The sequence below is a fragment of the Pongo pygmaeus genome, chromosome 2 (genome assembly GCF_028885625.2).
Source record: "Pongo pygmaeus isolate AG05252 chromosome 2, NHGRI_mPonPyg2-v2.0_pri, whole genome shotgun sequence".
NCBI classification, from domain to species: Eukaryota; Metazoa; Chordata; class Mammalia; order Primates; family Hominidae; genus Pongo; species Pongo pygmaeus.
In genome coordinates, this window is record NC_085930.1 from 94,553,943 (window position 1) to 94,568,961 (window position 15,019).

At 36.8% G+C, this 15,019-nt stretch overlaps 1 protein-coding gene and 1 long non-coding RNA gene across 18 annotated transcripts in view; one reads left to right on the plus strand and one right to left on the minus strand.

Moving 5' to 3' along the window:
- The window catches only part of CFAP20DC (CFAP20 domain containing), a 326,758-nt gene that overhangs the window by 78,293 nt on the left and 233,446 nt on the right, over positions 1 to 15,019 (plus strand). The gene's annotated exons all lie outside the window — the stretch shown is intronic.
- The window catches only part of LOC129032820 (uncharacterized), a 188,644-nt gene that overhangs the window by 44,777 nt on the left and 128,848 nt on the right, over positions 1 to 15,019 (minus strand). The window contains exon 2 of the long non-coding RNA XR_008501476.1: positions 3,547 to 3,757. This is a non-coding gene — a long non-coding RNA (uncharacterized LOC129032820). The remainder of the gene's footprint in view (positions 1 to 3,546; positions 3,758 to 15,019) is intronic.

A 15,019-nucleotide genomic window follows, 5' to 3' on the forward strand; every position in this document is an offset into this window, starting at 1 on the left:
CAAAACAAAAAGAAAAATCCTTCCTTCCACCCCTCTAGATCTGTTCCCTGCCATTCTCTCACTTGCTCTGTGTCCTGGGAGGTAGCCCGCTCCTGTCCTCCTACGTCATACCATATGAATCACCCAGACTCCCTTGACCTCAGACTTCTGATTTCCTCAAGCCTCCCAGCCAGTGAGAAGTACCAGCAAGAGATCAGAAGACAGGACGAGAGAGAAGCCAGGGTATTCCTTCCGTCTTTTTTTTTTTGCTTTGGACTTCCTATTGATGACCCTTTCTATAAGGATCCAATTGCCCTGACTCTGGTTCCTTCCCTTTCCCCTTTAGACCTAGGAATGGTAAAGGCTGCCCATTGTTTCTATTTTGGGGGTGCCTAACCATCCCTTTGTTTCCTCAACCCTGCCCACACCTGTGTAAGGAATTGTTTCATGATAGTCTCTTCATTTTAACTATGTGGGATGAATTCTGTTTCCTTTCAGTCTCTGACTGTAGAGAATGACACCTGGTGAGTGAGGCAGGATAATTTCTAGTCCTTTTTAGCTAGGAATTTAGATTCCATTCTCAGAGTAGTGTGAGGCCAGTGAAATATGGTGAGATAATCTGATCCCCATGTAAGATGGTCATCCTGGCTGCTCTTGAGGGTATTGACTAGAGGAGTAAGAATGGAAACAGGGAGACCAGCTAGAAGGCTGTGAAGCCAGGAACTGTGTGGTGCCTGGGCAAGAGTGATAGTATAGGAGAAAGAGAAATGAGTGGATTCAACATGTAACTGATAGACTTTTAGCATAGAAATGTGAGTCTTAAGTTAATGATATGAGCCATTGGGAGGTGGTGTTGGTAAGGAATTAAGGATTCTTTGTCTTTGGTGGGTTTCATTTGAAATATCTGTGAAATATCCAGGAAGAGATTCAATTAAGCAGTTTGGAGTTCAAGGAATGAGTTAGGGCTGAATATCTAGATTGAGTTATGAACATATAAAAACATTTAAAAATCAGGTGAGAATGGACATGATCCCCATGGAAAAGAATTTTTAAAAAATTAAGAAGAGAGCCTGGGAGCTACTAACATTTAATCAACCTTAGAAACAATTTGAATGCATATTTTAATTCATCCCCAAATATTGTTTAAATAATATGTAAATCCAGTTTTAGAGAAAAGGAAAATGAAAATAAGGGATGCTTCAGAAATCAAATTGAAAATGCTGTGTACTGTATTATACTTCTCCCCATAAAATGAACTTGATATCTAGTTGAACATATTTTTTAAAAGACTAATAGACTGTGCTTTCTAGCAATACTGCCTTACTTATGCTTTGAACATTGGCACAAATATAGCTCATGTAAACACTTTAGCTTTGTGCTGGAAACTTACAAATTGATTATAGAACTGAGTGAGTTAATTTACCTCCTCATTGCAAGCTCTTATTATGAACCAACAGGATTATGCCCAGGTGGTGAGTTCTGCATATTGTCTAACTTAACTGGGAAATCTGTTTACATTGATAAGCTTCCAGCCTAATTCAAATTAGAAGAAAAGCTTTCTAATTTCACCTTTCATTTACTAGAATTTTATAAGATAAAAGAATATATAAAAATGGCACCAGTGTATTTTCACTAATGCAGTCCATAATAACCAAAACAATCATTAAGCCCTGCAATAAGACATTTCTTGGTGTTTTTCTTTAGGTCCTCTACAAATGATCATCCTCTGACTCCAGGGACCTATAGATTTTATTATATGGCCTTCCAGCTTTTATATTATGGCATTGAACTGTCATCTGTAGCATCCATTAGAATGTTATTGACAAAATGTCCACTCATATTGAACTAAGTACTCAATAAACCACTATAAGTAAATTGTCGTGCTCTAACCTCAAAAGATAGTCTATTGATTCCCCTCATGGGTATGAGCCTAGCAGAATGCCCCTATCAGCAGTTCCTTTGTGCTACCTATAATATGTTGTGTAATGTCTTTTTTGAGATCCCAGATAGTAAAGGAACTTTTTTTTACATTCTTTATTAAAACCAAATATTGTTTTTGCATATTTATTTTATTTCAAATAAATAGTTAACCACTAATCATTGCTTTTTTCTTATGCTCTAAAACTCTGCGATTTTAAAATTGCATACATAATTAAAGTAATCCACACCTATAATAAGAAAGTCTGGAGTCATTTTCCAAAGGTAATTGCTTTTAGCAGGATTTTTTGGGAGTACCTCTAGAGCTTAATTGTGTGTGTGTGTATGTATGTGTATGTGTGCATGTATATGATATTACAGTCCTTTTTCCCACAAGTGGAGTCATACCATTCACACTTTTTGGCAGTTGGTTTGGTAGTGACAGTGGGGCTTTCTCTGTTACCTATCTTGAGATGATTTCCATACTACTAAGTCTGTCTCACTCTTTTTAATAGCGCTATATATACCATTGCATGGCTAGAGCATAACCTATTTATCTAGATCCTTATGGTGGACCTCCAAGTTTTCCCTCTGTTTCGCTATTAGTGTTACCATGAATATCCATGTGTGTATCTTTGTGTACCTGTGAAATGTCCTCTATTTAAATATGTGTGCGATTTTTGTGTAAAAATGAAAAAGAGAATGTATATATTGCGTAAGGAGTAAAAATCTTCTGCAATTATAGTGATACATTCTGGAGAGCATAGGTGAGGAAGGATAGAAAGATCTAAAGAGTGAATGTCGGAGATATTTTAAAACATTTGACAGATTTTCCTCTTGTTGGATACTGTCAGATTTTGATTGGTGGGCAATTTATTTTAAACTTTTAAAAAAAGTTTTCAAGACTATAAATAATTGGAAATATCTTGTAATCATAGTTTTGTTGATAACTGAGAATCCTTAACTGATTTGTGATTTGTGAAAAACGTACTTTCAGTGCCAAATATCTTCTTTATGGTAAGCTTCAGAAAGTGATCATTTGTGATTGTACTGTTAGGCTCAACAGAATAGTCAATTAGCTGGAACAAGCAATGTCCTACATCTATGTAGTAACAAAAGGTTACAGTGCTTGATATCTCCTAAAATGAAGGGTGAATTTGTTGTCAATTTATGGCAAAGTGCATGCTTGGGAGGTTAGGAGAGTGGGTTGCGTTACAGATTTATAATTTGAATTCTCACTTTTATGCTAGAGATGGTTATTTTTTAAATAGGCAATTTAACACCCAAACAGTAACTTCTCCAAGGAAGGCAAATGTTGCTTGAAAATAGACAATCTTAAAGAAAGGGAAAGAGAAAAACGCAATAAATTAGAGCTGACAAAGCAATTAGAAGCATACATCCGAAAGAGTAATACCCTGCATTTATAAATCAGTTTCTAAGTATTTTTATGATCATTTTCTCAGTACAATGGAAGGACAGATGTTATTATTCCCAATTTATGGGGGAGGAAATCGAAACTCCAAGAGGTTGACTCCTGTTCCTATAACCTTTTTCTTTAAGACTGATGATGTGAAAATTACTATCTTGGTTTCTGAGGGCTGCCATAACAAGTCACCACAAACTGGATAGCTTAAAACAATGTATATTTACTGTTTCTGGAAGCTGAAAGTCCAAAATCAAGGTTTCGGCAGGATTGGTTTCTTCTGGAGGCACTGAGGGAGAATCTGTACCATCCCTCTGTCCTAGTCTCTGGCAGTTGCCAGCAGTCTTTCGGATTCCTTTGTTTGTAGGTGTATCACTCCAATCTCTTCTTCCATTGTCGCACAGCATCCTCTCCGTGTGTCTTTGTTCAGATTTCCCCCTATTTATAAAGACACCAGTCATTGGATTTAAGCCCACTCTAATCCATTCTGACTTCATGTTAATTTGATTACATCTACAAATACCTTATTCACAAATAAGGTCACAATCACATGTACCAGGGGTTAGGACTTGAACATATCTTTGTGGGGGACACAGTTCAACCCACAATGACTAACATTTCAGGATCAAGAGTAACACCAAGAAACTAGTGTGTTTCATAGTAATGGAATAAAAATAGTAGTTCTCATTTTATCTATACCTTTCTCCTAAAATTCCATTTACCCGAAGTCTCATCATCAATAAATGACTAAACTAGTAATAGCTTTTTTAAATTCAGTTATAATTCACATATCATAAAGTTTATCCTTTTAAAGTGGATGATTCTGTCATTTTTAGTATAATTCACAGTTATGAAACCACCACCACTATGTAATTTTTGAATGTTTTCATCACCCTGAAAAGTACCTGTGCCCATTAGCAGGTACTCTCCACTCCCTGCTACCCTTAGCCCTTTCTCTCTGTCTCTCTAGATTTGCCTATTTCAAATACTTCATGTAAGTGGAACCATACTATATGTGGTCTTTTGTGTCTGGCTTCTTTCACTTAGCATAATGTTTTCAAGGTTTATCCATATTGTAGAGTGGAATAGATAAGAATAAGAACTATTATTTCCATTCTATTGCTATGAAAGACACGACATGGATATCAGTGATTTATTCCTTTTTAGGCCTGAAGAATGATACATTATATGGATATACCATATTTTATTAGTTAACTTATCAGTTGATGGACATTTGGGTTGTTTCCATTTTGGCTATTATTAATAATGCTGCTATGAACAATTCATATACCAGTTTGTGTGTGGACATATGTTTTCATTCCTCTTGGAGCTCACCTAGAGTGAAATTGCTGGGTCATATGGAACTTTGCATATTTGAAACTGTTTCCAAAGAGGCTGTATCATTTAATATTCCCATCAGCAATGATGAGGATTCTCATTTCTCCACATCCTCATCAAGACATATTATTGTTAGTCTTTTTTTATTATACCCATCCCAGTGGGTGCAAAATGGTATCTCATGGTTTTGATTTACACTTCACTGTTGATTAATAATGTTGAGCATCTTTCCATTTGCTTATTGACCATTCGTATACCTTCTTGAAGAAATTTCTATTTAAATTATTTGCCCATACTAAGCAAGAAGAACAAAGCTGCAGGCATCATGTTACCTGACATCAACTATACTACAGGGCTACAGTAACCAAAACAGCATGGTACTGGTACAAAAACAGGCACATAGACCAATGGAGGAGAATAGAGAGCTTAGAAATAAGGCCACACATCTACAGCCATCTCATCTTCAACAAAGCTGACAAAATCAAGGAATGGGGAAAAGACTTCGTATTCAGTAAATGGTGCTAGAATAACTAGCTAGCCATTTGGAACAGATTGAAGCTGAGCTCCTTCCTTACACCATATACAGAAACCAACTCAAAATGGATTAAACACTTAAATGTAAATCCCAAAACTATAAAAACCCTGAAAGACAACCTAGGCAATATTATCCTGGATATAGGAACGGGCAAAGATTTCATGACAAAGACACCAAAAGCAATTGCAACAGAAGCAAAAATTGACAAGTGGGATCTAATTAACCTTAAGAGCTTCTGCACAGTGAAAGAAACTATCAGCAGGATGAACAGACAACCTACAGAATGGGAGAAAATATTTACAAACAATGCATCTGACAAAGGTCTAATATCCAGAATATATAAGGAACTTAAACAAATTTACAAGAGAAAAACAACCCCATTAAAATGTGGGCAAAGGACATGAAGAGACACATCTCAAAAGAAGACATACATGTAGCCAACAAACATATGAAAAAAAGCTCAATATTAACTGATTATTAGAGAAATGCAGATAAAAACCACAATGAGATACCATCTCAACACCAGTCAGAATGGCTATTATTAAAAAGTAAAAAAAATAACATGCTGGCAAAGTTGTGGAGAAAAGGGAACACTTATACACTGTTGATGGGAATGTAAATTAGTTCAATCATTGTGGAAAGCAGTATGGTGATTCCTCAAAGAGCTAAAAGCAGAACTACCATTTGACCCAGCAATCCCATTTCTGGGTATATACCCAAAGGAATACAAATCATCCTACCATAAAGGCACATGCACATGAATGTTCATTGCAGCACTATTCACAATAGCAAACACATGAAATCAACCTAAATGCCCATCAGTGACTGACTGGATGAAGAAAAAGTGGTACATATACCACATGGAATACTATGCAGCCATAAAAAAGAACAAGATCATGTCTTTTGCAGGAACATGGATGGAGCTGGAGGCTGTTATCTTTAGCAGACTATCACAGGAACAGAAAACCAAATGCCGCATGTTCTCACTTATAAGTGGGAGCTAAATGATGAGAACTTATGAACACAAAAAAGGAAACAACAGACACTGGGGTCTACTTGATGGTGGAGGGTGGGAGGAGGGAGAGGAGCAGAAAAGATAACTATTGGGTACTGGGCTTAACACCTGAGTGATGAAATAATCTGTACAACAAACCCCCATGACATGAGTTTACCTATGTAACAAACCTTCACCTGTACCCCTAAACCTAAAATAGAAGTTCAAAAACTAAAAATAAATTATTTGCCTATTTTTAATTGGATTATTTATCTTTTTATTGTTGATTCATATGAGTTTTTTAATCTATTCTATGTACTATACCCTTATCAGATATATAATTTGTAAAAATTTCCTCCCATTCTATGGGTTGTCTTCTTAGTTTCTTGATGGCATCCTTTGAGGACAAAAGTTTTTAATTTTTATGAAGTCTAGTTTATTTTTTCTTTTATTGCTTGTGCTTTGGCCATCATATCTAAGAAACTATTACCTATCCTGAGGGCATGAAGATTTTCACTTATTTTATTCTAAGAGATGTATAGTTTTAGCTCTTAAATGTAGGCCTTTGATCCATTTTGAGTTAATTTTTGTATATGATGTGAGATGGGGATCAAATTTTTTTTCTTTTGCATGTGAATATTCAGTTGCTTCAGTAGCATTGTAAAAAGACTATTCTTTCCCCCATTAAATTGTCTTGGTGCCCTTGTCCAAACTCAATTATCTGTAGTTTTATTTCTGAATGTAGTTTTATTTCTAAACTTTCTATTTTTTTCCACTAACTTATATGCCTGTCATTATGCTGATACCACACTGTCATGTTTACTATAGCTTTGTGATAAGTTTTAAATCGGGAAATGGGAGTCCTCCAACTTTGTTCATGCTTTTCAAGATTGCTCTGGGTCCTTTGCATTTTCATATTTTAGAATCAGCTTGTCAGTTTCTCAAAGAAGTCAGCTCGGATTCCGATAGGGATAGATTAAATCTGTAGATCATTTGTGGAGTGGGGGGTATTGTCATTTTAACAATGTAGGAATATTGCCATCTTAAAAATATTGTCTCCCAGTCCATTAACATGGCATATCTTTCTATTTATTTCGTTTTTTAAAAAATATATTTTTCAGCCAGGTGCGATGGCTCATGCCTGTAATCCCAGCATTCTGGGAGGCTGAGGCAGGTGGATCACCTGAGGTCAGAAGTTTGAGACCGGGCTGGCCAACATGCTGAAACCCTGTCTCTACTAAAAATACAAAAAATTAGCCGGGCATGGTGATGGGCACCTGTAATCCCAGCTACTCGGGAGGCTGAGGTAGGAGAATTGCTTGAACCCGGGAGGCTGAGGTTACAGTGAGCTGAGATCACACCATTGCACTCTAGCCTGGGCTACAGAGTGAGACTCTGTCTAAAAAAAAAAAGAAAAAAAATATATATATATATACACACACACACACACATATATGTGTGTGTATATATATACATATATGTATTTCAATGATATTTTGTAGTTTTCAGTGTATATGTTTTACATTTCTTTTGTTAAATTTATTTCTCAGTATTTATTTCTTAGTATTTACTTCAGGTCAAGCCTGACGTAGGGACACGTTTCATGAGGGAGTGGAATTACGGGGTCAAATAAGGACCTGGTGGTCTGGCCCCAGCCAAGACCTCCTCTCTGCCTCTGTTCTTAGAAAACAAAGGCCATTCCCTGGCTTTAAGGGTCACTTCTGGGACAAAGGTCAGGGCAGGCATGGAGAAAGCTGTAAGGGATGCTCAGGAAGGAACCTGTCAAGCTTGTGTATGGCAGGACCACATGAGCACACTTAGGAAGGGACAGAGTAGGATGGGAGCCCCGGCCTTGCCAGCCCCAAGGCCCTGTACTTTACTGATACTCAGCCATTTTTCTTGAATACTTCCCAGACTGATGCAATCCTTTGGTTAATTTCCAGTGTTTTGAAAAGTTGATCCTGACCATTTTTGTCAGTGTTCTCATTGCTTTTATGGAGCAAAAATGTTCAGAGGTCTTTTCTCTACCATTTTCACAGGCATACAATAACATTCAGTAATAGCTAACACCAAGTGCTTCTTCATCTATGCCACATAACTCTTTTTTTAATGTTGTACATCAGCTTGTTACAGTATCTTATGTTCTATCAATCAAGTAAACTAATTCTACTTTTTTTATGTGTCTATTTATTTATTTATTTATTTATTATTATTATACTATAGGTTTTAGGGTACATGTGCGCAATGTGCAGGTTAGTTACATATATATACATGTGCCATGCTGGTGCGCTGCACCCACTAACTCGTCATCTAGCATTAGGTATATCTCCCAGTGCTATCCCTCCCCCCTCCCCCCACCCCACAACAGTCCCCAGAGTGTGATGTTCCCCTTCCTGTGTCCATGTGTTCTCATTGTTCAATTCCCACTTATGAGTGAGAAGATGCGGTGTTTGGTTTTTTGCTCTTGCGATAGTTTACTGAGAATGATGATGAAAACTAATTCTACTTTATGTATAGGAGTCTATTTTAAATACATTTAGAAACATTATTTTAATAATTGTGAAAGTTAATGTAATTCATTTAGCTATACAGATAACATTTGAGCATTTACTATATGGCAGGAATTAAGTTATTTTAAAAAGTTTTAATTCTTTTATCTATATGAAATTAAATATTATTATTATTGTCCTCATTTGCAACTATGTAAAGCTCATACAGGATAAGTAAATTGTCCCAGATTAAACACTAGGATGTGGCACATCTGAGATTGGAACCTAATACCCTTGTCTCCAGAACCTAAATTTTAGCCTGAACTTTGAACAATTAAAAAAAAAAAGATTTATTGAGGTGTAATACTGTTTAAATTCCATAATTACAAGGAGGTTTTATGCTTCCACTTATCCCCAAATGCTCATGTTTTTCACTCTTTTAAAATCAGAGAAGTAAACAAATCATTTTATTATTTTAGATTACTTCACCTATGGAAAGAAATATAATGGCAAAAACATAAACTTTTAGAGTGGTAAAATCTAGGTTTGAAACCCATTTCCACCATTTACTGAGTTTATGACATTCAGCAACTTAACACCTTCGAGCCTTGGTGTGTTTATTTGTAAAATAGCAGCTCAGCTCGTAATGCCAACCTCGCTGGATGGTTGTTGCAGGGCCCTGGACAGGAAGAACCACTGTGACCCTTTTAAATGAAATGGTAGAGGTATGAAGACAAATTTTACAGATAAAGAGCATATGAAACACAAATAAATGCAAACCTTGGTAAGCAAAGAAATGAAAATGAAAATGAATTAAATTCCAAAGTTGTGAGTATGTGAGTAGTAGTTTGGGCAGAACCTTTTTAGAAAATATTTCAGTAGTGGTTTCAAGTGTCCACTATTGTGTTAGACTGTCCATATCATTTGGACAGGCAAGTCTACATCCAGCAACCTATCTTTAGAAAATAGAAATACCTGCAAAAATCAGTATACAATGATGTAATCACCAAAATCTAATAGGAGCTATGTTAATTATGGTTCTGTTTTAGGTTAGAAATATTTTGTCACGAATGCATAATACAAAAATGTGTGTGCAATTTGATGTACACACAAAACCGAAAATATGTAAAAACGTAGTTCAAATTATTATTTAGTAAGTGGTAGGTATTAACTTAAAAATCACAGCATTTATAAGTCTAGAAAAGAGAACTTTATTTCTTAAGAAGGGGATTGCAAGCCACAGGCGAGAGCATTGCCTCCAGCTTAAAACCCAAAGCAAGCACTTCGAGGAAGGAAGGGATAAGATAGGAATTTAAGTGGACCAGGTTAACCAAATATACATATTCAACAAGATATAGGAGGAGCTATGAATATTCATGAAAAGGGTTGTGTGCATGAGTGATAAGGAAACATACACGTTACATGCCCACCTTGGGGTGGAGACTTAACATTGAAATGTACTACAATTAGGCCCTGTACCTCAAAAGGTCTTTTCAGGACACAAAGGCATTTGAGTGACCAGCCTCCCTAAACTGGCCAGAACCAGTCCATAATGGGTAGTCTTCTTAACAGGAGAAGGTTATTGAAATCAGTCTCTTGTCCGATTGAAGCTACAGTTATGACATCTGGAATAAGGAACTCAGAAAGGGCCTGGTGGTTGGCAAGCTGCAGCTGCTTCAGTATTGCTTATCACAAGACCAGTGCTTGTTTAACTGCTAGAGAAAAAGAAAAACTTTGTGGCAGCTAGAACAGAGTTCATTCTTTAAGTGTAATAGTGTATAACTTAACGCTTGCCTGGATGGCCTTAGGTCCTGTCTATAATTTGGTATCTTATTGCCACAGAGTCTGTTCTTTCAGTCTTATAACTTCTATTTTAACATAAATGCTGGTCAGTTGTGTGTAAACTGCAAAAGGGAGGGGTTATAGTGAGGTGTGTCTGACCTCCTGTCCTGTCATGGCTGTAAACTCAGTTTGGGGTCCCCTTGCCAATAGGTAATCTGTTCAATCAGTTCTGGGGCTTAGGATTTTATTTTTCGTTTACATAGGATTTGGATGATTTTTAGATATTTAATCTTTCTTTCCTCTTTTTGATGTTTTCCAGATTTTCCAAAATGAGCATACATTACTTTTTATGAATAATGAAAGTATCTTAAAAATTCTGGAAGGGGGATTAAAAAAACAGTGGTTCTTATTTTGAGGCTTCTCTGTTAACATCTAATGGGTCTTTAAGGGAATATATGAAAATCATTTTTAGTTTATTGTCTTTCCCAAGGGTACTAGGGCCACATTCATCCTTGATTTCAGGATAATTGACAATGACATGTTATACTTGATCATGCTGTGATCACAAGTATTCTTGTGATTTGAGCAAAAGACTGGAAAATAAGACAGAGGTTAAAATGAGAGGTGGCAGGAATTACAATATGGTAGAGTAAGGAACTCAGCAAATTCTCTTCCAAAAAAGCAGTAGTAAAACTGGACAAAATAGTCAATAATAACCATTTCAGGACTATGGACATCAACTCTTACAACAAATTAAGAAGCATTTATTAAAACACACACACACACACACACACACACACACACACAAACTACTGAACCTTGAGAAGAAGTATGGAAGCCTGTGGCAACTTTGTCTGGGGCTGCTGCAGTCCCTCCCTTTTTCCCCAGCTCTGTCAGTGCAGTCAATGAAAATCAGCAGCTCCAATGCCAGAGCCAGCTGACTTGATTTGGAGCACAGTGGAAATACCTCATGCCTCTGCCTGTGTTGAAACCTTAGCAATATTGGTGGTATATGAATAGAAAAGGCCAACATCACAGCTGGCCTGAGTTTGAGATCCTGGTTGGGGCAAGCAATAGACTGGCATGTTAGCCACGCCAGGGAAGGAGTCAGCCATAGTGAGCTTTAATAAGTACCTGCATATCCCTGGGGGTCAGGAAGCTACGTGCTCACATTCTGGAGAGACTGAAAAGAGCCTTTGCTGTCAACACATTTCTGGTTAAATGACAGGCCTTGTACAGTTGCAGAGGAGACACAAGAGGGCCTAGCAGAAAGTAAAAGCTGGGCCAGGCTTGTTCACTGCCTGAGCTTTGAATTGTCCCATAATCAATGCATAGATCATCAGCAAGGGTGGAAGCTTTACTAGTACAAAGTGTTTGAGCACAGCCTCTGACCAATTGTTGGTGACCACCAAGCAATGCTAACACAGCAGTGACCCCTAGGAAGCCAGGCTTAAAAGTAAAGTAATAACAAAAATACTGAACAGAGAATTTGTGGTCACAAATCTCAGAATACAGATTCTCTTTCAGTGCACATGGAATTTTTGCTGGGAGAAATCTTAATGCTAGGCCATGAAACAAGTCTCAATAAATTTAAAATGATTGAAATTATACAAAGTATGTTATCTTACCATAATGGAATTAAATTAGAAATAAACATCAGATAAAAAATTGAGGAAATCCTCACATACTTATAAATTAAATAGTGTGTGTCTTAATAGCCAGTGAGTCAAAGGATGAATAATAAGGAAAATACTTTAAAGATCAGAACTGAATGAAAACGAAAATGCAGCATACCAAAATGTATGAAATGTAGCCAAAGTAGTGGTTAAAGGGAAACTTGTAGCTGTAAATTCGTATGTTAAGAAAGAAGAAACATTCCCAAATCAATAAGCTAAGTTTCCACCCTAAGAAACTAGAAAGAGAACAGCAAACTGAATGCAAAGAAAGCAGAAGGAAAATACTGGAGTAGAAATCACAGATCAGAAAAGAGTAAAAACAGAACAGTAAATCAATGAAACCAAAGCTGGTTCTTTGAAAAGTTGGACAAAACTTACAAACCTTTTGTTAAACTGTCCAAGAAAATAAGAGAGGAGACACAAATGACCAAAATCAGTAAAACAGGAGAACACTGCTCATAACCCTTTAGAAATTAAAACGATAAGAGAATACTGTGAACAACTTTATGCCAACTCCATAGACAATTTGGTTGACATGGAAAAATTCCTTGAAAGGCAGAAACTTATCACAACTGAATCAAGAAAAAAAACAGAAAATTTCAATAGACATATAACAAGTAAAGAAATTGAGTTAATAATTAAAAAATCTTCCCACCAAGAAAAATTCTAGCCCAGGTTACTTTGCTGTTGAAATATATCAAATGTCAAATACTTCAGAAGATAGAAAAGGTCAGGCACAGTTTTTGTTTTTGTTTTTGTTTTTTTGAGACAGTCTTGTTCTTGTCGCCCAGGCTGGGGTGCAGTGGCATGATCTTGGCTCACTGCAACCTCTGCCTCCTGGGTTCAAGCAATTCTCCTGCCTCAGCCTCCCAAGTAGCTGGAATTATAGGCACCCGCCACCATGTCAGGCTAATTTTTGTACTTTTAGTAGAGACGGGGTATCACCATGTTGGCCAGGCTTGTCTCAAACTCCTGACCTCAGGTAATCCACCCGCCTTGGCCTCCCAAAGTGCTGGGATTACAGGCATGAGCCACCGTGCCTGCCCAAGGCTCAGTTTTAATCATTATGAGACCGCTATTATCCTGATACCAAAGACAATGAAGACATCACAAGAAAACTGCAGACTAATATTCATCATGAATACACATATAAAAACCTTCAACAAAAATATTAGAAAACAAAATCTAGAAATATACAAAAATGATTATATACCACGGCCAAGTGGGATTTATCCCAGTAATGAAAGGTTGGGTTTATATCCAAAAATTAATTAATGTAGTATGCCCTGTTAGTAGAATGAAGAACAAGAAACACATAATCACCATAATAGGGACAGATAAAGCATATAACAAAATCTAACATCCATTTCTGATGAAAACTTTCCACAAACTAGGATAAGAAGGAAAACTGTGAAAAACATATAGCTTATCATACTAAATGAAAGACTGAATGCTGTTTCTCTAAGATTAGGAACAAAACAAGGACGACTTCATTCATTATTTATATTTACCATTGTGTTCTAGTATAATGCAATAAGACAAGAAAAATAAATATTATAAGTCATCCTTATTGCAAAGGAAAAAGGAAAGCTGTCTTTAATCATAAACGTGTCCGTAGGAAATCCAATGTAATGCATTTTTTAAACTACTAAAAGGAATGAACAAGTTCAGCAAAGTTGCAGAATATGAAAGTCAATATATGCAGAAATGATTGCATTTCTACTACCAAAGAGCAATTGAAAAATGAAATTAAGAAAACAATTCCAATCCCAGTAACAATAACATCATCAAAAGAATAAAATACTTAGGAATAATTTTTTTTTTTTTTGAGACAGAGTCTTGCTGTGTCACCCAGGCTGGAGTGCAGTGGTGTGATCTCGGCTCACTGCAACCTCCGTCTCCTGAGTTCAAGCGATTCTTCTGCCTCAGCCCCCTGAGTAGCTGGGATTACAGGCTTGCACCACCACGCCCAGCTAATTTTGTATTTTCAGTAGAGACGGGGTTTCTCCATGTTGGTCAGTCTAGTCCCGAACTCCTGACCTCAGGTGATCCACCCGCCTCAGCCTCCCAAAGTGCTGGGATTACAGGCGTGAGCCACCACGCCCGGCCTAGGAACAAATTTAACAAAGGTAGTGCAAGATTTGTATGCTGAAAATTACAGAACACTGCTGAGAGAAATTAAACATCTAAATAAATGCAGAGACATTGATTTGGAAGATTCAATGTTGTTAAGATGACAGTCTTCTGCAAATTCATTAGACTTTTTTGATAGGAAAAATCCCAGTGAGCACTTGTTGTTTTTGTCGAAATTGATGAGCTGATTCTAAAATTTATATGGAATTCAAAGGTAAAACAATTTTATAAAACAACAACAAAGGTGGCAAAATTACAATTAGTGATTCCAGAATTTACTGTAAAGCTACAGTAATCAAGTTAGTATGTTACTGGCATGAAGACGACATGTAGATCAATGCAGCAGCATGACAGTCAAGAAACAAATCCTTACATTTATGGCCAGTTGATTTTTGACAGAAGTGCTAAAGCAATTTAATGGGCAGAAGACTAGGTTTTTTTCAACAAATAGTGCTGAGACCTTTGGATAGTCACATATATAAAACTTAATTTAGAACCTTGCCTCACACTGTAAACAAAAATAAACTCAAATGGATTTTGGACTCAAATATAAGACTTTGGCCAGACGCAGTGGCTCACGCCTGTAATCCCAACACTTTGGGAGGCTGAGGCAGGTGTATGACCTAAGGTCAGGAGTTCAAGACCAGCCTGACCAACATGGTGAAACCCTGTCCCTACTAAAAATGCAAAATTAGCCGGGCATGGTGGCACATGCCTGTAATCCCAGCTACTTGGGAGGCTGACGCAGGAGAA